Source organism: Octopus sinensis, linkage group LG2, assembly GCF_006345805.1.
Source record: "Octopus sinensis linkage group LG2, ASM634580v1, whole genome shotgun sequence".
In the NCBI taxonomy this organism is placed as follows: Eukaryota; Metazoa; Mollusca; class Cephalopoda; order Octopoda; family Octopodidae; genus Octopus; species Octopus sinensis.
Genome location: NC_042998.1, coordinates 51,355,928 through 51,377,260, shown reverse-complemented (window position 1 = coordinate 51,377,260; position 21,333 = coordinate 51,355,928). Strand labels below are relative to the sequence as shown.

Below are 21,333 nucleotides of genomic sequence, written 5' to 3'. Positions count from 1 at the left end.
AGATTAGATTGATAAAGCCTGATTAGAGAATGTCTTCCAGCTCCCTGTTCATGGAAGTAGTGCAGGATGGCCATGAGGTGTCTGTGTTGCATATGAATAACAAACATCTGTGTGCTGAAGATTAGGAGTCAGTAAAGAGTGGAGCCATCTGTATAAGACAGGATGGCAGTAGTATACAAGTAAGTGAAGGCACATGGCTCAGTGGTTAGAGTGTCAGGCTCACAATCATGAGGTAGTGATTTCAATTCCCAGACCGGGCTGTGTGTTGTGTTCTCGAGCAAGTCACTTCACTTCACGTTGCTCCAGTTCATTCAGCTGTAGAAATGAGTTGCGACATCACTGGTGCCAAGCTGTATTGGTCTTTGCCTTTCTCTTGGATAACATCACTGGCATGGAGAGGGTAAGCTGGTATGCATGGGCTACTGCTGGTCTTCCATAAACAATCTTGCCTTGACTTGTGCCTCGAAGGATAACTTTCTAGGTGCAATCCCAGAGTCATTCATAACTGAAAGGGATCTTTACTTTACAACTAAGACAGTGCTTTGTTATATGTGGCTGCAAGTAGATTGTTAATGTGTAGAAGAGTTAGAAAAACACTAGAATTGTTAGAGAAGGTTAGAGGAAAGGCCTTCAGTGCATGCTGTAATGGTACAATCTAACAGCAACCTTCCAATCCCCAAAACAAGAGACGAATGAAACCTATGTAAACAGGCAAGTTCATAAGGAGATTTTCGTGTGTTCTGAAAATACACCAATTTTTAACTTCTGAAAACTTTGCAATTTTACTTCTTTTCTCTATTTTCTGATTAGATAAAAAGTGCACAATCAGTGGGGAATGGTCTGCTCCATCAAAGACAATGATTAAGTAATCTATTTGGGGAGCATGTTTGGATTCAGTAAAGGATCAAAACTGATCAAAAATAAACTATATTTTTCGTGTTATTGTGGCAATTCTAATTAGGTTAAGGCTGTGTGTAGAGTTAGAATAATATTTTGTGAAATGATAATTGTTTCAAAAAAAGAAAAAAGAAAAAAAAAGAGGTGAATGGCAATGCTTACTTGAAAGGAATAATGATTTGTATGTTTTCAAAATGACTGATCCCTTATTACACAGAGGTATTGTTGATCATACATTAAAAAAAACATTCAACACCATGTGTGATCAAGAGAGAGTAATTCAATATACATCCTAGCTCAATGCTAACCTAACCTCATATTAGTATAAACTAATTATAAAATAAAGTGGGTTTTAAAGATATATATTTTTTTAAATAATTAATTTCAATAATTATGTCAAGTACTAAATAAATTTCAAGACTGTTCCAAATAGACTTGGATTCCATTATAGGTCACTGAAGAATTTATTGAGCAATTAACTTTTTCATTTCCTCTAGAGAGCAATATTGATTGAACATAAAATATTATAGTAAGTTTCCAATTGGCTTGTCTGAAACGATTATGGTTGCTGCTTTAGAGAATATAGTACTGTACTTACATAAATAGAAAACATGATTTGTTTGCCAAATTCATATTGAGGATATTTAGAATATTATCATAGGAAATAGAAAAATAGTTTACTAATAACTTTGAAGGAAATAAAGGAGTTATCCACCCACCCTTATATAGCAAATGAATATTTTCAGATTTCTCACCCACTGAATCTACTGCCTCTAGAATTTAGAAGAAAAAAGTTCTTCATATCGACATTTTATCTTTTATCTTTTATGTTTTACTTGTTTCAGTCATTAAACTGTGACCATGCTGGGGTACTGCCTTTTAAGAATTTTAGTTGAACAAATTGGCCCTAGTACTTACTTTTTTCAATTTTTAAGTCTGGTATTTACTCTGTCAGTCTCTTTTGCTGAATCACTAAGTTGTGTGTGTGTGTGTGTGTCCCTTTTTTTTATTAAAGCTGCAAAACATTACAAAACTGTTACTCAGATTTTCACAACTGTCTTAATCACGACTGTCCAATGAATGAAAAACGTGAAACTCTGAGTAACAGTTTTGTGATGCTTTTCCACTTTGTTTTACATTTATGTGCTTACTTGTGTGTGTGTGTGTGTGTATATATATATATATATGCATTCGCCCACAGTGATGTGTTGAGTACAGACGTGAAGAGTGTGCTGCATGATTTTTCTTTTTGAATTAAGATGACGAAGGGCATTGAGCAAAGATACTGTATCAAATTCTACCAAAAACTTGGTGATTGGTGATACGGAAGCCAAAACTATCAAAAAGATTCAGAAGGCCTTTGGAGATGATGCTATGGGAAAAACACAAATAAAGGAGTGGTACAACCAGTTCAAAGAAGACCACACCTCAGTGGACAGTGAGCCATTTTGTGGCAGACACAACGAAATGATTGCAAAAGTTTGAGAAATAGTTTATGAAGACCGTTGTGTGACTATTGAGGAGATTATTGCCAAAGTTGGAATCAGCCATGGATCACTTCAGTCAATTATAACAGATGATTTGTGTATGAGGAGGGTGTTGGCCAAATTCATACCAATGTTGCTGCCTAACCAGCAGAAAGAAAATAGAAAGGAAATATCCCAGGACATGCTGGAGTGTGCTAGTCAAGATCAAAATTTCCTGAACACTATCATCGTTGTCGATGAGACATGGGTGTACGGCCATGACCCTGAAACAAAACTGCAATCATCCCAAAGGAAACATCCATCCTTGCCAAGACCCCCAAAAGCAAGAAGGAGTGCAGTAATGTTAAACTGATGATGACCTGTCTTGTTTTTTTACTACAGGGTTATTATGCACTATGAATATGCACCACAAAGTCAGACAATTAACAAAGAATACTACTTGGAGATTCTTTGTTGTCCTTGTGAAACTGTACGACAAAAACAACCTGACCTGTGAGCAGCAAAGAACTGGCAACTTCACCATGACAATGCAGCCCCTCATTCTGCCCACATCATCCAAGCATTCCTCATCAAGCAAAACACACCACTTGTTTGTCAGGCTTCCTACTCCTGTGTGACTTTTGGCTGTTCCCAAAGCTCAAAAGAAGAAAACACTCAAAGGGAGAAGTTTTGAGTCAACAGAGGGCATTAAGCAAAATTTGACAGCATCCCAAAAAGTGATTTCCAGAAATGTTTCCAGCAGTGGCAAGAATGCTGGCAGAAGTGTGTAGACTCTCAAGGTGAATACTTTGAAGGAGACTAAATCAAAATCGTGAATTTTTTAATATTACTTGTTTTTTGGCCAGAGCTTGGATATTTTTTGACTACATCTTGTGGTAATATTTGTTCGGCAGCTGATGGTTGGAATACACATATTTTATGCTTGATTGTGAATTTCATATATCTTAGTCTCATTATTCTGAGTTGTCCTTCATTTTTGTTAAGTGGAAAGTGTTTGTGGAGATCTCTTACATCAGCATTGACTGGTTTTCTTCATAGATAATCTAATTAGGTTTAGAAATTATTTAGATATTGATGTCTAGTTTGGGAGGTTCTGTGGCATATACATACATATGTATATGGTGTTAGGAAAGGCATTCAGCCATTGAAACCAAGCTAAAACAGACTATAGAGCCTGGCCTTGCCAATCCCTCTCAAGATGTCTGACCCAGAACCATGCCAGCATGGACAATAGACGTTAAATGTTAATAAAGATGATATGTGTGTGTGTGTGTGCCACAGAACCTATCAAGACTAGATACCAACGTCTAAGCAATTTACATTAATAGACTTCCTAGCTACATGGTTTCGGGTTCAGTCCCACTGCGTGGCACTTTGGGTAGGTGTCTTCCACTATAGCCCCGAGCCGACTGGAGCTTTGTGATTGAATTTGGTAGGTGGAAGTTACTGCTGTGTGTGTATGTGTGCGTATAGCTGCTCAGTGCCTCTCCGAAAGAGAGAGAGAGATAGTTGACAAGGGGCTTCTTTCAGTTTTCTTCTACTAAATCCATTCACAAGTCTTTGGTTGGCTCAAGGCTGTAGTAGAAGACACTTGCCCAGAACTGTGAGGTTGGGAAGCAAACGTTTTACCACACAGCCTGCTTAAAAAGGAAAAAAGATTCATAAGACAAAAATAATTTTTACAAAGTGGAAGAGATTGTAATCTGAAAGTAATATAATTGTTATTGTTTAACTTCAAATCAGCTTTCACTAAACAGATCTACAATCAAAGGTGTTGCAGCCATCACTAGATTGTCATTTTAAACAGACAGTATATTTAGAGATCTACTATCCAAAGTGTTTTCTTTTTTTTTCATATTTTCTTTTCAACTTTTCTGAAGATAGTAGAGTGTAATTTGAGGAACATTTAGGTGTTATTTTTAGAAGGGCAAAAACACATCTATACACAGACTTGCTAATTTGTGCTGAGGAAACATTTATAGAATTGATTTATTTCTTACAAGCCGTTTCACAAACACGAGTCTCATGGAGACAATGACAAGTGACCAAAACCTTTGGAGATTTACTGTGCTTGAGAAGACACATCAAGCCTACTGAAATTGGGGTTGTAGCCAATGCCAGTGACATATAAAAGGTACCCACTTCACCCTGTGGAATGACTGGTGTTAGGAAGGGTATCCAGCCATTGAAACTAAGCCAAAACAGACTGCAGTCTGATGTGGCTCTCTGGTTTACCAGTTTCAGTCAAACCACTTAATCCATGCCAGCCTGAAAAAATGGGTGCTCAATAATAATAACAATAATGATGATGATAAGGAGAATAAAGAAGAAGAACTAATAATAACTAATCAACAAATACAGCCCCCTCAAAGGCATAGTATGAAACTTTGCTAACAACAATCCTTAGTTGTTTCAAAAACATGCAAACTTAAATAATAAAATACATAATCATGCAACTACCTCCCATCCCCCATTTCCTAAAGTAACTGGCTGGCCCTGCACCAAGGTTTGAAACCATTATTATCATTACCACACTGGGCAACATGCTTAGCAGCATTTCATCTGTCTTTACATTCTGAGTTCAAATTCCACTGAGGTTCAACTTTGCCTTTGATCCTTTCAGGCTCGATAAAATAAGTACTAGTTGAGCACTGAGGTTGATATAATTGACTTAAACCTTCTCCCTAAATTGGTGGCCTTGTACCAAAATTTGAAACCATTATCATTACTATTATCTTGATACAATTTACTGTGATAGGGTGGTAAGCTGGCAGAATCGTTAGCACGTCAGGCGAAATGCTTAGCAGTATTTCATCTGCCGTTACGTTCTGAGTTCAAATTCTGCCGAGGTCGACTTTGCCTTTCATCCTTTCGGGGTCGATAAATTAAGTACCAGTTATGCACTGGTGTCAATATAATTGACTTAATCCGTGTGTCTGTCCTTGTTTGTCCCCTCTATGTTTAGCCCCTTGTGGGCAATAAAGAAATAACAATTTACTGTGATATTATTATCAGGTCTGTGAAGTGGGGTATAGATGGTAACATGCTGAGCAGTAATTAATTATGTAATGAGCAAGTTTAAATCCTGCCAGTTGGCTTTGATACAGCATTGTATCCCACCATTGGTCTACAGGAAATACTTGCTATATTCAATACAATACTTACAGCTGCTCCAACACATCATGTGTGTGTGTGTGTTTACAAATTATATTTTGCAATAGAAATTTATAAACTAAGCGAAATCATGGTCATGGCCAATGCTGATGACACATGAAAGACACCCGTGCTGGTGACAAGAAAAAAAGCATTTGTGTCAGTGACATGTAATAGACACCCATTACACTCTTTGGAGTGGTTGGTGTTAGGAAGGGCATCCAGCCATAGAAACCAAGCCAAAACAGACCGGAGTCTGGTGCAACTCTCTGGCTTACCTGCCCCAGTCAAACCATCTAACCCCATACCAGCATGGAAAATGGGTGCTAAATGCTGCTGATGATGATGATGAAGAAGAAGAAGAAATAGTTTCATTGAAAATGTGGACTGGACTTGGTTTTTGATATGAGTAACAACACAACCAAAATCAGCCTAAAATATCAATAACCTCATCCAACAAGTTCTGAAATGGTGTAAGGATGCAATAGAGAGTTGTTGGAGTAGTGTAGTGTAGGGTGCAATAATGTAGTATAATAGCAATGTGTTGAAGCATATGGCTTAGGGGTTGGATCATAAGATTGTGGTTTTGATTCTTGGACCAGTGATGCATTGTACTCTTGAGCAAGACATTTCATTTTTCATTGCTCTAGTCTACTCAACTAGTAAAAAGGAGTAGATTTTCAAATGCTGGGCCTCACAGAGGAACGAGGTGATGAAGTATGATCTTCAAATACTGAGCCTCATGGAGGTGATGACAAGTGACCAAGATCTTGGTGCTTGAGAAGACTTATCAAGCCAAGGGAAACCATAGTTGTGACTGTTGCCAGTGTCATGTAAATGGCACCTGTGCCAGTGGCACATAAAATGCACCCATTACAGTCTTGGAGTGGTTGGCGTTAGGAATGACATCCTGCCATAGAAACCATGCCAAAACAGACTGGAGCCTGGTGCAGCTCTCTGGCTTACCAGTTCCAGTCAAACTGGCCAACCCATGCCAGCATGGAAAGCAGACATTAAATGATGATGATGATGGTGGTGGTGGTGGTGTTGATGATGAGGATGATGATGATGATGTGAAGTTGTGACAGGCCTGGCAAGCTGGCTGTGGGCAGTGGACCTGCACAGGGACCAGCACAAGGCCCTTGCAGGCCAATCCTCTTTGGCAGCGGGAGCAGCATTAACAATTCTGCTGTAGTGAATGGGTCTTCTTGAGTACAGCAAAGCACCGGATATCTTGATCCTTTGTCATCTTTAAACATAAGATACAACTTGCATAACAGAAGTTATCAATGGGCCCAGACGCTATGTGATCTTTATCTCCCATATGATGTGATGAAAAAATATGATGCACATATCAAAATTAATCAAAATATTGTATTGGGACCCTGGGACAAAATGAGAAATGAGGCTCGGAACCAAAGTGTTAATGCTTTCTATCTATGAGTGAAATTACTATCGGAAACAAAGAGTAAAACTATCTAGCATTATATTATTCAATGTAATTTTTTTAAAGAGAGAGTAGGATGTGATTTGAAGAGGATGTCTAGTAGATGAGCAACCATAGTGATGTTGCCTTGTTGGCTCAAAGTAAAACATGTCTCAATTGAAATGCAATGTAAGGAGGAAAAAAAAATATGGGAAGAAAGATAAATGTAAAAAAGAAGACAAAAAAAAAGAAATAGTTGATAGTAAATAAGATTGAAGAATAAGAGAAGGAAAAAAAGGAAACATATAAAATAATCAAATACTGAAGGAAGACAGACATCGGAAATGTAATCAAGAAATGATAATAGGGGAAAAGATAAATAATTTGCATTCTTTATTCTTATACTTCTTTTAAACTGTAGGGCAACGTCTAGAAGGAGAAATACAAAGCATGTGATTTGTAGTATTATTGTTGTTGTTTAATACCATTATTGATGTTATTATTACTCCTTCATCTGTCATTTTGTGGCAATAGAAGAAAATAATAATAATTATTATCTTTATTATTATTTCTGTTGTGGTGCCAGCAAGATGTTCGCTTCCAGTCGCTCATCAGTTTTGTTTTATTTTCACTGTCTTATTCAAAAGTTTGTGCTTTACTTTATTTCAGAAAGTCCCAAAGGTTGTAAGGATTTGTTCAACTCTGTTATATTTTCACTCTTTGCGACAGAATTTGTGATTTACTTTTTTTAAAATTTCTTCCAAATAATTTGAAAAAGCATGGTAAACAACCATGCCACAACAGACCATCAGGGTCTGGACAGCTTTGCTAGCCAGCTCCATGTCAAACTGTCGACCCCATGCCAGCAAGGTAAGTGAACGTTAGACAATGATGATGATGATGATGATGATGGTGACAAACTTTTGGTCAAGAAGTCAACAACAACAGCAATAACAATAACAATAGCAACAACAAGAAACAAGTGTGATGGTGGTGGGGTCACATAGTTAATTTTCAATACATGACTGCCAAATGCAGATTTCAAAATATTGGTCAAAGTGCTTTCCAGAGAGGTTGGTGCCTGCTGACCGTGGTCTGATTGAGGATGTGTAAACATGCGCCATCCCAAACAAGTATAGCCACAACAACCTTCACCTCATGTGATACATCATAGAATGGGTGTGTAAAGAACATGGCATGTGTGTGGTCTCTGATGAAGTTAGATCAACTGAAAGCTCTTAATAAGGTCAACCACTAATATTTAGTTGCTGTCCTCATAGCAGCCAGTTTCAGTTCTGTCTTCTCTGGGTGGATTGCTACAATGTACAACATCTACTCAGTGGTTTGGGTGAATGATCACCTATAGGAAGAATTCAGTATCATGCACTCAGTCCATCCAAGTTATACCATTCGTCTCTCCTTTATGTACTGCCTCTTGAGCCACTACTGTGGAAACTAGAGGCATTGAGTGACATCCTGCATGATCTAAGATGTGAAAGAACAGTGTCAGCATAAGCAGATGACATCACCATTATAGTGTCACATGCTAAGTACATCAAAGTAATCAGCACTACTCTGTGGAAATGTAAGGCTGTCAACTCTCAACTCTTCAACTCTTGATCCTCTCTTGATGACCAGCTACTGGGCTATTTATAAAGTCTCACTCCTACCACTTTTTACCATGAGGAGTATATAGTTTCACTATACAAATCCAGTAAATGGAAACTGAAAGAAGCCTGTTGTATATGCATGAAATAATTCAAGAATGGTGTGGAGTAACAACGTAATTGTAAAATACCAAAAGCACAATTTCCGCTGGGTTGGACATGCTGTAAGATTCACAAACAACAGGTGGAGCCAAGCAGTTGCTGAGTGAGTATCCAAGAGATTTGAAAAGGTCTTCACACTGAAGGGAAGACAATTTAGTTAAGCTATATAGTTGGAACCAACAATGTATAACATCTGATAGTCTGATTGATACAGTAATATATATATAAGAGACAGAAATAATGGGTTATATACATTTATTTATTTACTGTAGGCTTACAGCTGTTTCAGATATGCATTTGGGGGTGTTCATGGTTTAATTTTATCAATAGGAAATGTAGAGAATGACCCTCTTCAACAGAGCCAAAACAAATCAACTGCCAAAAGAAAGAGAGATGAAATGTGGTCAGCATGGCATGTAAACATAACTGGGCCACCTGTTTCTAACCAGCAACCTTAAGGCATTGTTCTCTCTGATATCCATTACAAAATTTGATACCCCACAACCTCTTTATGGTCTGTGGCAGGCTTTTGGCATTTACTACTACATTTTTGGAAATTATGTTAGGTGCAAGAAGTGCACTGAATGAACCTGTTGGAGGAGATGTCTTCCTGGGGTTAAATGGCAGTATTGTCATCTCTTAGAGGACAGCCACATTAAAGTTGTCATAAGCAATACTTTTTTCATTTGTATACTACTTCTATCTTGGACAGAGATTTTCTAACAGTTTCCTAGTTACAAAATCAGTGATTGTATGACATTGTGTTTTCTATATATTGCAAGCAAGGTAAACTGCTGCTGTACCTGCCAATGAGTATCCACTATTGAAGAGATCCAATACAGATTAAAACACTGTGGTCTAGTGGTCTTGAAGTTAAGGTGTCAGGAGTTATTTCCCACTTGCAATAGATATTGGGTGCGAGAAGTGCACTGAATAAACCAGCTGGAGATGTCTTCCTTGGGTAAAATGACAATATTGTTGTCTCTTAGTCAACCAAGACCACTCATAAGGATTTGGTTGGCTCAAGGCTATAATAGAAGACACTTGCCCAAGGTGCCATGAAGTGGGACTGAACCTGGAGACATGTGGTTGGAAAGCAAGCTTCTCCTGCAAAAAAATAATTAAGAGTTGATATGATTGACTAAACCCTAAGGTAAGTGACCCTGAATAGCCACAATCCAGCGATTAGTAAAAGACTAAATAAATAAAAATATATAAAAAACATTCTAAATTTACGTCATTTATATCATTATAATTTCAACAATTAGCTTAGGATATTTACAAATATGTTGGTCTTTTAGTTATATTCTGACTTCCACTTAGTCTTGGCATATATACTTATTGATGTCATAAGATCTTACAAACTTTGAGAGAATGTGAAATAATTCTGTTTTTGGAATGATGGATCTTGAAGTAGATAAAGCTATAAATAATAGCCTTAGGCTTTTTTCTTCATCTAAAGGGTTTTTAAAACCCAATATTGGCAAGCTACTGTTTATAGTTTTGTCTGCTTTAAAATCCACTGTGTCAATATTTTCACACACACACACACACTCACACACAGAGCTACACACATATTTGCATATATAAATACATACATACAAAACACAAGATCTTAGAATCTTTCCTTTCTTGTAGCAATATAATTACTTTATTACTGAGATACAATTCAAAATCACTTCAAACAAACGGAAAAGAGAATAAGAAAATGAGATAACTAAAGACACAATGGCATCATAAAATTTTCTCTCCTGGTATTCTTCCTTTTCTCCTTCTGTCTTCAAGTATAAATCTTCATTCTCTTTTTCTAACATGTGTCTCCTTCTATTTAACTTCATCTGTTTCTCTCTCTCATTTTTTCTCTTCCTGTCTCTCCCTGCATCTTTCTTTCTTTGAGTTATTTCCCTTGGTGCTGCACAAAAGGTAGTTAATTAAGAACATAATATATGATGTTCTGTTATTTCATTGGTGTTATTATTAAGTTTACTTAAGCTTTCTATTGAACCACAAATCATGGTCTACAATAAGAAGCATTTATCATTATTAAAATGTATAGAGGCATTTTTTTCTGGCTTCCGAGTTCTGAATTTAAAATGCTGAGCAGCATTTCTGCCATCTTTACATTCTGAGTTCAAAATTCTACTGAGATCGATTTTGCCATTCATCCTTTCAGAGTCAATAAATGAAGTACCACTCGAGGATTGGGATTGATGAAATAGACAAGAGCCCTCCTTCAAAATTCCAGTTCTTGTGCCTATTGTATAAAGGATTATTATTGTTACTCTCAGTTCAAATGCCACAAAAGTTGACTTTGCTGTTCCTCCTTTGGAGTTAAAAAAATAAGTACCTGTTGAATTTTGGGGTCGATGTATTTGACAACCCTTTCCCCAATCGCCCCCAAATTTCCTGCCTTGTTCCTTAAGCAGAAAGGATTATTATTATTATTATTATTATTATTATTATTATAATTATTATCATTAGTAGTAGTAGTAGTAGTAGTAGTATAGTAGTAGTAGTAGTATCATTAAAACAGTGAGCTGGCAGAATTATTTGTGCAAATGCTTAGTGGCATATTTTTCAGTTCCTTATGTTCTGAGTTCAAACACTACTAAAGTCAAATTTGCCTTTTATTCTTTCAGGGTAACTAAATAAAATACCAGTCAAGTACTTGGGTTAATTGACTAACTGCCTACCACTAAAATTACTAGCCTCATGCCATAATTTGAAAAATTATTGTCTTCATCATCATCATCATTATTATTAGCAATGACCACTCACTCCCACTGATTTCGACAAATGAATGTTTGAAGGAAAGGATTAAATATGAAAGAAGCTGCATCCATTTGCTAGAGATGCATGAATGTAATTTGAGTTCAGGTATGGATTTTGCTATGAAATCACAATGGAGACAATGATGATTTTGATTTTGCCTGAGATTGGACAAATGTGTCTGTTGATTGCTGGAAATAATTATTCCATTGTTCTATTTTGTCAACTCAATTTGTTTGGATGCTTCATGACATGCTTTACACCACTCAGATCAATCTAGGCAATAACTTTCTGGAGATGATAAATCAAGCTGTAGGGATTTAAGTGATTGTTTCAACTTATCCTTATACATAAGGATGGGTCTTCTTTTACTATGGAATCCCTTTACTTGTTGGTCATGCAAAAAAATTTGTGGTATGTGATCATCATGCATTTAAACAACATGTCCTGCCCATCTGCACTGAATTCTCAACATTATTATTATCATCATCATCATCATTATCATTGAGCGAGAGAGCAGTGCACACCATCGAAGTGACAGTGGGCTACAAATAGATGAAGCCTAATATACCCATCATGACTACCCATCTGGTAAGGGTACACCAGGCACATACATCACAACCATATGTGCATGACATAGTGATCTCATATCAAGATAAGCAGTGCATGACTTTGCAAGTGGGGCCCAGTTAAAATTTTTTCAGGTTGAGCAGCCCATCCCACTCAAAAGGTCACTGAATAAGGGTTGTTTAAAGATATTGAATGAAACACCCATGTTTCCATAGAGGAATTATTCAAACCTCAAAAGAATTCCTCTCAACACATGGTTATGATGCTCCCCCACTACTTCTGCTCATGATCAGAGATGCACATATCATCAGCTACCAAGGAACATGCTCAACTGGTTAAGGTCAAGCAACTGACAAGCAGATCTGTGATATTGAGCAGAATATTGTTGTAGCCCATCTTTTATACCAATACAAAATATATACATTTCAATCAGTTAAGATCAAAAGCCATGAGAGCCACTGTTTCCACTGTTTGATACTGCATTATTATTATTATTATTATTATTATTATTATTATTATTCAGTAATTTTATTTTTATAGCATACTTTCACTTCACTACCGAGCACAGCTCTGTGTGCCTTGGGTATGTGCTGTGGTTTGTTGTGATGCTCTTATGGCTACTGTATTGAGAGTGTTTTGCATAGGATGTGTGCAGTGCCCAGTAGTGCAATTTTCTGTATGTTATATATATTTGTAAGTCCTGGTGTATTTGTTGGAATATTTTTTTATCATACCTAATGCGCCTACTATGATAGGAATTGTTTCTGTTTTTAGATTCCACATTCAAGTTATTATTATTATTATTATTATTATTGACTCTCATGATGTAAACATGTTTTCTTGTCTCTGACAAACTTTATTCTAGACATTACCAAATGAAATTTTCTTTGGAGAACTTACTGAAAAGGATTATAATTACTGAGAACTGGGGGTGTAGACAAAACAATCTGTTTTTACAAACTTAATTTTATTTTCTATGATGTACTGGCCATATTTATACATTCAAAATGGCTACTACACAAAGACGCTACAAGACAAAAATACAAGTACCAAGGTTAATTTTGTTTTTACTAAAACCCATCAAGGCAGTGCTCCTGTCAGGTCACAATCCAATGACCAAAACAAATAAAACATAAAATATACAAAACACCAATGAACAAAAAGAAATAAAAAACTAAGCATTTTAATGGACAATTGATAAAAAAAAAGTATCTCCAACAGTCTAACAGGTAATTTTGAAGATGATAATAATAACAATAACAGTATCATTTACACAGGGTCAAGTATTTTTATTGCTTGTATAGCAGCTGTGTTTAGGCTAATCTTGTGTCAGTTGTAACACAAACAAAATTTTTAGGTTTAACACAGTTCCCTGAGAAATAGGTAGTTTGGAGAATTTTGGAATCCCAGACTGGGTTCTTTACTATAGGATCTAACCCAAGAAAGAACAAAGAGAAAATTGTCTGTTTTGTGAAGAATAGCACTGGATTAGAATTACCTATTTCTTTACTACCCACAAGGGGCTAAACACAGAGAGGACAAACAAGGACAGACACACGGATTAAGTCGATTATATCGACCCCAGTTCATAACTGGTACTTATTTAATCGACCCTGAAAGGATGAAAGGCAAAGTCAACCTTGGCGGAATTTGAACTCAGAACGTAACGGCAGACGAAATATGGCTATGCATTTCGCCCGGCGTGCTAACATTTCTGCCAGCTCTACAATAACCACATCAGGATTTTTCAGAAGAAATGCTTTCAATTAAACAGGAAAAAAAGTTATGGTATTGTCTGTTGCACTTTTAAAAGGCTGAAACTGTTAGGAATTCTTCTGCCTGAACACTTGTGCCCCATATATAAGGCTTAGAAGTACAAGTGTGATGACAAGAGCCATTGGAAATGATGTGGGCCCATGACTGGCTGTCACTTTTGTATTGCAGTAAGAGCAGATGGCTAAAGCAGGGATGGGGAGAGGCAACATGTAGTCAGGGAACGTAAAAGTCAATTTACAAGTTCTAGTGAAACCTGAAAGCAACATAATTTTACTGGAATTGTACCTGGTTAAGGACATTCAAGACAAAGGGTATGTAACTGATACTACAGAATGAATGGCTTAGTTGCTACACATGTGGTAGTAAGAACCACCTCAGCACCTTTTGTACGGAAGAACTAGAAAGGCAAGGCTGGAAAATGAAAAAGGAAAGCAACAGAGACTGGCCAAGGCAGTAACAAAAGCAACAAGCCCTAGTTTTGAGATTACTATCAGCCACAGATCCCAATCCAGGATGGCAGAGGAAATTGTCTCATACCAAATCCTTGAAACAAATGACCCAATACCCCATCTGACAGTAGTAATTAGTAGTACCATTCTAATGTTATATGACATGGAAGACATAATGTTTGCAAAGGAAAGTGTCAAAACTGACTGAAGAAAAACAAAAAGACAAAAAACAAATTAACCAAAAAGTAATGCCAACACTAAAACAACCAAAATAGGTGAGGAGCAACAACTTTTGCTCAAGAATAAAAATGTCTTTCCCCAGAATAAGAATCAAAAAGAGAAAAGAGAAAGATGGAGAACTGAAATTTGCTATCCTTTGAAAATCAAACTGACAACTAATTGATAAAATCACATTCTGTGGTGCCAAGAAAATTCTGATGTGATAAATACAACTGTGGTGAAGTTAGATTTGAAATATATGAAACACCCAAAGGACATGTTACTTGTAAAATCAAAACAAAGACATTATACTCCACTGTAGCTGTTTTATTCTAAAAGCATAAATGATTATCTAAGCCCTGTGTTTCTCAACCATTTTTTGTCTATGGACCCCATTGATTCCTATTTTTACTCAGAGTAGGGGCCCCTCATAGCCATTCAATATATAAAAACCCCTATTATATTTTGATGGTTAAATATTATTAGGAATTGTATAAAAGAAGTGTTTAAACATTTTGTGTATTGTAGAAATATAACCAGCTAATAGCACATATATTTTTAACAGCAAAATCTTATATAGATCCCCAAGGGCCATCTGGACTCCAATTGAGAACCACTGATCTAGCCTAACCAACTCAAAAATATATCAACAGTTGCATCTGAGTTCACAAGACAACATGACATAAGAATGGTAGGTAGGTAGGGGCTTAGAATGCTCTAACCTGACATAACCAGTAGTTATTCATGTTTTATTTCTTTGTAATTATGTCCTGTTTTAATTATTGTTTTTATTGGACTTTTTTTCAAATATTTATTACTGTACAAACATTTGTGCTTTATAATTTTAATTGGCCCATTTATGTATTGTATATTCTCTCAACCATTCCTTTCATCTTCGTATAATGTATCCTTTTCATGCTAAACATCTTTGAATCTTTGAAAGTTCCTGTTTTTTGTCTCTTTGTATTTTTCACTATTCATTTGAGACCTTATGGTTAATAACAAAAAGATTGTTATTATTATTATTGTTTTTATTATTTCATAGACAAACAACAGATTAGACTGTTGGAAAAAAATTCCTACTGTTGAGCTGCACCAAATAACCTTAGATGCCGAGAAACTTTATAAGTTCTTATTATCATCATTATTATTATTGAGTGAAAGAGCAGTGCATACCATCAAAGTGACACTGGAGTAAAATATATGAAGCCCCCATCTGATAAGGCATGTGCATTACAACCATATGTGCGTGACATAGTGATCTCATATCAAGATAAGCAGTGCATGACCTTGCAGGTGGGACCCAGTTAGAATTTTCTTCAGGTCGAGTAGCCCGTCTTGCTCAAATGGTCCCTGAATAAGGGTTGTTTAAGTATGTTGAATGAAATACCCATGTTTCCAGAGGTGAATTATACAAACTCCAAAGAATTCCTCTCAACACATGGCTATGATGCTTCCTCACTACTTCTGCTCGTGATCAGAGATGCACATATCATTAGTCACCAAGGGACATGCTCTACTGGTTAAGGTCAAGCAATTGACAAGCAAATCTGTGGTATTGAGCAGAATATTTGCTATAACCCATCTTTTATATCAAGACAAACCATGTATATGCTAACACTTCCACTCAGTTAAGATCGTTATTACTACTACTACTACTACTACTACTACCATTATTATTATTATTATTATTATTATTATTGGGGCAGCAAGCTGGCTGAATCGTCAGCATGCCAGGCAAAATGCTTAGCAGTATTTCATCTGCTGCTATGTTCTGAGTTCAAACCCCACCAAGGTTGTCTTTGCCTTTCATCCTTTCAGATATGATGAAATAAGTATTAGTTGAAAACTGGGCTTGATGTAATCGACTTACCCCATCCTCCTAAATTGCTGGCCTCGTGCCAAAATTTGAAACAATTATCATTATTATCATGGTAGCAAGGTGGCAGAATCATTAGAATGCGGGGCAGAATGATTAGTGGCATTTTGTCTGATTTCAAATTTTGCCAAGGTCAACTTTGCCTCAACTTACCCCTCCTCCACAATTGCTGGTCTTGTGCCAATATTTGAAACCATCATCATCATCATCATCATTATCATTATTATTATTATTATTATTATTATTATTGTTGTTATCATCATCATCATCATCATCATCATCATCATTATTATTATTATTTTTATTATTATTATTATTATTATTATTATTATTATTATTATTATTATTATTATTATTATTATTATTATTATTATTATTATTATTATTATTATTATTATCATTATCATTATTATTATTATCATTATTATTATTATTATTATTATTATTATTATTATTATTATTATCAGTATTATTATTAGCGTGCTGAAAGGCGGTGAGCTGGCAAAATCGTTAGCTCACTGGGTCAAATGCTTGGTGGCATTTCGTCTTTCTTTACGTTCTGAGTTCAAATTCCACTGAAGTCGATTTTGCCTTTCGTCCTTTCAGGGCCATGTACTGGGGGTTGATGCAATTGACTTGTCCCCTCCTCTAAAATTTCGGGCTTTGTGCCTTTAGTAAACAGGATTATTATCATTATTATTATTATTATTATTATTATTATTATTATTATTATTATTGTTATTGTTGTTGCTGTTATTATTCCCAATTTCTTCTCATTTGTTGTGTTGTTTTTGATTTATATAATACTTTTTGTTTGTGTATTGTGATTGCTGTTGTTTATTTGTGTGCTATTAATATTATTATTGTACATTTCTGTTGACATTGTTGAATTATTTCTTGCTGCTTATTTTTGTGCTGCTCATTTTTTTTTTTTATGTTGTCATTGAATCATTTTTGTTTTTGTTCTTGATGTTCATGTTTGCATTATTGTTTATTTCTCCTTGTATTGTTGTCTTTCATTTTGTGCTGCTGTTTGTTGTTCACAATTGTGTTTTGAAAAATAATTCAAAAAGGCTAAAAAAAAAAAAAACAGTAACCACAACAACAGAAAAAAAAAAATTCTTAATTGCAGCCAAAAATATCCTTTGACAAGTAAGTCGACCAAAGCATGACATTTAAAAGAAAAAAACATATTCTTCTATGTTCACCAAACAATCTGGTAATAGTCACAGTTTGACAAAGTGACAGTGGCTCGTTATTCTCAAGCACTGACACTACCCATAATTAAATTTTGATTAATAAACATATTTCTTTAATTTTGCGGAGGGTTGGGTATGGAAGGAGATGAATTGGATCTATAGAGTAATGATGCACACAACCTCATCATTTACATTTTCCTCCTTTTTTACTCTTGAAATAGAAGTACTTTAACAAAAAACCATTATTGTTGCCATTGATAGCATTGTTATCCATTCTGAACCAATGAAGGATCCCCCCAATGCAGTTGCTTGACCTGCTAAAAATAGCAGCTGAATTTTCCTTGAATTATGCTCTGTCAGCTTCAGAAATAAAAGATATGGAAGATACATTGGATAATGTAATTCAAGGTATCCTGTGGCTTAAAAATGATGGGAACATGTCTCTGTGATTGAGAAGTTTGCTTCTCTAACATCGGTTCAGGTACAGTTTTACAGTGTGTCTCCTTGGACAAGTGTAGACCCTATTGTAGACCCATGCTGACTAAAGTCTTGTGAGCAGATTTGGTAGAAAGTGAATGAAGCCTACTGTATGTGCATCATCCTCATCCTCATCCTCATCATCATCATCGTTTAACATCTGCTTTCCATTCTAGCATGGGTTGGACGATTTGACTGAGGACTGGCGAACCAGATGGCTACACCAGGCTCCAGTCTGATCTGGCAGAGTTTCTACAGCTGGATGCCCTTCCTAATGCCAACCACTCCGAGTGTGTAGTGGGTACTTTTACATGCCGCCGGCACAAGGGCATATGTATGTGTGTGTGTGTGTGTGTGTGTGTGTGTGCCGGTGTGTGTGTGTGTGTGTAAGTGTGTACTTATGTATGTATGTATAAATGAATGAATGGAATTAAATAAATGACAAAGGAACATGAAATTATGTAATGAGCTTCATTAGCTTACAGCTGTTTCTTCTATAAGATACAGTGCACTAAGAGCTGAGTGTTTGTGGATCATTATATAGCTTCCCTGGTATTTCAAAATGAAATGCAAGTTATTTGGGGAAAACATTGCATCCTATAGCAGAAACAGCTGTAAGGTAATGATATTTATTGCATAATTTCCAGTTCCTTTGTCTTTTATTTTATTTCATATTATGCTCTGTACTCAACTAACTCTTTATTTTAAAGCATATTACTACGCCTAAGTGAAATTGTGTATGTGTGTGTGTGGTGTGTGTGTGTGTGTATGAGTGGGAATGTAGGAGAATATGTGTCTTTTTGTCTTGACATCACTCAACTGTTATAAACAAATGTCATTCATTTCCAATAGTGTGTGTGGAAATAGATAAGGGTTGACAACAAGAAGAGCATAAATCTATAGAAAATGTACCTCAAGAAAGCCTGTCTGACTCATGCAAGAATGGAAAAGTGAATGTTAAAAGACAAGGAGGAGGAGGAGGTTATCATAGGTTCCAGAAATTGTAAATAAACCCTACTTTACAAATAAATGTTTAGAATTCAAAGCCAACTTTGAAAATGGTTAACAACCAAGATTTCTTCCTTTCTTCTTTTGCTTTAAGCCTGAGATGCTGTACAACGTACGTATGTACATGCATACATACTTACATCATTCTTGCACATGTTCAGTCCACTGCTGGACAAAGGCCTCAGCATGTTCTCTCCACCGACGATGGTCTGATGTTTTTCTCATCCAAGTTTGGTGCTGAAGAATTTAATAAAGTCTTCATTCCAAATTCTGCATAGTCTTCCCCTAACTTCTTTTTTCTGGACATGGTGTCCATTCTGTCAATTTACTATTCCATCAGTTGTCTTTTCTTCTAAACACATGTTCTGCAAAAGACTAGTAATACTCTTGACGCTCTTATCCTGTTGTTTCTCCACTTACACATTTTGTTAAGCTTAAGCATTCTCCTTCTGTGGCTCTTTGTGTTGATCTTAATTTATTTTCAATTCTCTTGTTGATAGTCCATGTTTCTCATGCATATGTAATGATAAACAGCACACACTGGTTGAAGACCATTCTTTTTACCAAGATTTATGAATTGGAAAATAAAGGGATAAAAAAAAGTTACAGTTAAATGCATTAGCTTCTAAGAACTTATGAACTAAGTTCTATTGAAACAATCAATTATAATAAAAGTGAAATTCAATTCTGTTTGTCTGGGACCCCTGTATCTCATTCTACAGTTGCTTTACACAGACATATTATTTTGTTTCGGAATCAGCATGATCCTGGGACTGAAAATCTGCCCTTCATTTGGTTCTTGAACATCCAGTATTAAATCTGATTTAAAAGCATTTGAGTTGCTACTTATAGCAGGTAAAGCTTGGCTGATTCATGTCATCTTATTATTATTATTATTATCATTATTGTTTCGGTCACTGCTTGGAATCAAACTCAGAATCTTGGGGTTAGTAGCCCGTGCTCTTAACCACTACGCCATATGCCATAATAATAATAATAATAATAATAATAATAATAATAATAATAATAATAATAACAATAATAATAATAACATCAAAGAATACCTTAGGAATGAGAACCCAGGTTCGAAATTTCCCCAAGACACCTGAAGAAGGCTGGAGGGTATATCAGCCGAAACGTTGTGTTAACAACAAACAAGATGAGAACAAATATCCGTCGAATGTAAATAATGTAAATATTACTTAGCTTGGAAATATGCAAAGGTTGGTGACAGGAAGGACATCTGGCCATAGAAAATATCAACATTTTCCATCCAACTCATGCAAACATGGAAAATTTAACATTAAAATGATGATGATGATGACAACGACAACAACAATGATAACGACGATGATGATGATGACACTGATACGCATGAGGTTTTTACTAAATGTACTTGAGGTATGTACTCTCTCACCACAAATAACGTTGACTAATTCTGAGATCTCATAAAATAAACTGAATAGACTTAACTGAAAATGGTGAAAGAAATTTATATATATACAGTATATTCTCGAGTGCATATATTAATCTCTGATGTTTTCAGTACTAGATAATTGACCTAACCAATGAAATGAATGAGAATTTATGGTTAGAATTTTTATAATGAAATTTCAGTAGTTTATTACCTGTTTGACACTGATCAGTGTAAACACTTCATCTGAATCATTGATGAAAATATGACACTGTCGTTCAAGTTATAAGAAATAGCAACTAAATTTCCTTCAAACCACATGCCAATGACTTAAGCAAAACCAATATATTAGTTCAGCTATTATCAACTTTTTTTATGAAATGGACTGGTTTCATGCAAGACAATTTTTCCACAAACCAGATAATCACATGCATAACAAAATGCAATAACATGCAGAATATATAATTTAATTAATACATATATATAATAATATACTATTCCATTATTACATAATGTCTAAAAAGCACAAATATTACTCTCTTTTTACTCATTTACTTGTTTCAGTCATTTGACTGTGGCCATGCTGGAGCACCGCCTCTAGTCGAGCAAATCGGCCCCAGGACTGATTCTTTGTAAGCCTAGTACTTATTCTATCCGTCTCTTTTGTTGAACTGCTAAGTTACGGGGACGTAAACACACCAGCATCGGTTGTCAAGTGATGTTGGGGGGGGACAAACACAGATACACAAACACACACACACACACAGGCTATAGTAGAAGACACTTGCCTAAGGTGTCACACAGTGGGACTGAACCTGGAACTATGTTGTTGGTAAGCAAG

The 21,333-nt window shown here is 35.8% G+C and overlaps 1 long non-coding RNA gene across 1 annotated transcript in view; it reads left to right on the top strand.

Moving 5' to 3' along the window:
• Positions 1–365: 365 nt before the first annotated feature.
• Positions 366–21,333, top strand: part of LOC118767892 — a 24,637-nt gene continuing 3,669 nt past the window's right edge. The window contains exons 1-2 of the long non-coding RNA XR_005003804.1: positions 366–537; positions 15,827–15,838. This is a non-coding gene — a long non-coding RNA (uncharacterized LOC118767892). The remainder of the gene's footprint in view (positions 538–15,826; positions 15,839–21,333) is intronic.